Here is a 1714-nt window from a genome sequence, read left to right as displayed (position 1 = left end):
CCCTCTGATAATGTGGCACTCCCTCAATACTGCCCCTCTGACAGTGTTGCACTCCCGTAGTCCTAACCGCTGCTTGATGAAGCACTCCCCCAGTACTACATTGGAGTTTCAGTTTGGATTATGGGCTCAAATTCTGACGTGGGACTTGACACTTCCAATTTGTTGGGAGGGCACTCCCCCACTGAAGCACCGCTGAGGGTTTCCATCGCTCTGTGTCCGTATAATGCAACAGTGTGCCATACAATAAGTGGAATGGCCGTGATCTAGGGGCTATGTGTGAGGTACACTAAGAGGTGTGATCTGATATTGTTACGGGTAAGGTCCATTTCTATCAGTCTGTTCATTAGCTCGACTTGATTTTTCAGTTATTCACCATCTTCAGGCGACGGAGCGACCGGGATTCCGTGCCCCCGGCAGGTGTGTGTGCCCAGTCCCCGGGACTGAGCTACTGACCGTGCCGTTTTCCTGCAATTATAGGGCGGCCAGCCCGGGCTCTCGCTTCCTCCGCCCAGCTCGGTTTCAGGCTGCTGCTCTGGTTTGATGTTTTTTAAACCTGGTTCTCATTTGCTGGTTTGGCATCATCAGGCTTTCATATTATGGGTTATTTGAGTTCCTCCCCTCTTTAATTCCTTTAAAGCTGTGAAACATTAAGCACTTTGTGCTAGTCCTCCGCCGCCCGTTTTGTTTCACTCTCTCGCCTCTGCCAGTCCCGCTCTCATTGGTTCCGCTGTCGCTGAGGAGGTCATTTCTCCTGTCGAGGAACGGGACAGAAGGGAACCGGTTCGTCGGCCAGTGTCTCCCCGGCTAGAGCCTCGCCCAATGCCGCGGGAGGAGTGAGGACACAGCGGCTTCCCCTCTCAGCTCGGACTGCAGTAAGTTGCTTCATCCTGACTGTCTCTGGGTTAGGATGGTGCCGGCTCCCAGCTCCCGGCTCCTCTCACTACCTGCTCTCTCTCTCTCTCTCCCCCTCTCTGTGTGTGATAACAGCTCTGCTACCTGTCCTCTCTCCTTCCTCCTGCTTCCTCTCTGTAACTTATTCTCTGGGTTTGATGCCTTACCATTTACTCTCCCCTTAGCATCTGCTCTTTGTTTTTATTGCTGTTCTCCCTCACTCTGTCTCTGCATTCACAGTCATCCGGCTCTCTTTTTGTCTCGTAGTCACTAAGACAGTCTGAGAGCCTGTCCCCTCAGCCCTGTCTTCTTTCCTGTCAGGAACTCTCGCTCACTCCTACCCTCACTGTCTCCCTGCTCTTTGCCCGGTTCTATCGCTCGGTGTGTGCGGGCTGCTTCTTTATTTTGTCGGGAGCTGGCGGTGTGTAGCTCCGCTGCCCGCCCGCCCGTATCGTCAGCCTGAGGGCGGCACTGACTGAAGACGAGATCTGCTCTTCCCAGGCAGGGCACGGCCGGCAGGTGCGGCTCCCGGAGGCCGGGAGGCAGAGCCCATAGGAGCGGCGTTACCCACCCCGGGAGGGTCCCGGGACTGGGGTTTTCCCTGCCCCCCCCAAGCCAGTGAGGGTCCGGGGACGGGGGTTCCCCCCCCGCGCCCCCAGCCAATGAGGGTCCGGGGACTGGGGTCCCCCCGCCCCCAGCCAGTGAGGGTCCGGGGACTGGGGTTTCCCCCCCGCCGCCAGCCAGTGAGGGTCCGGGGACTGGGGTTACCCCCCACTCCCCTCCCCTCCCCTTGTGAGGGTACCGGGACAGGGGTTACCTCCGC

The 1714-nt window shown here is 57.8% G+C and overlaps 1 protein-coding gene across 2 annotated transcripts in view; it reads left to right on the top strand.

The window, feature by feature from the left end:
- The first annotated feature begins 102 nt into the window (after window positions 1-102).
- Window positions 103-1714, top strand: part of LOC109927111 (netrin-3-like) — a 175588-nt gene continuing 173976 nt past the window's right edge. The window contains exons 1-2 of one of the 2 annotated variants that reach the window (XM_048609796.1): window positions 103-315; window positions 638-872. The gene's annotated coding sequence lies outside the window, so the exon portion shown is untranslated. The remainder of the gene's footprint in view (window positions 316-637; window positions 873-1714) is intronic. The other variant, XM_048609797.1, reaches the window with a different exon arrangement.

The sequence above is a fragment of the Rhincodon typus genome, chromosome 21 (genome assembly GCF_021869965.1).
Source record: "Rhincodon typus isolate 14 chromosome 21, sRhiTyp1.1, whole genome shotgun sequence".
NCBI lineage: Eukaryota > Metazoa > Chordata > Chondrichthyes > Orectolobiformes > Rhincodontidae > Rhincodon > Rhincodon typus.
Note: the sequence above shows the minus strand (reverse complement) of the source record. Positions and strands in the feature narration are given on the sequence as shown.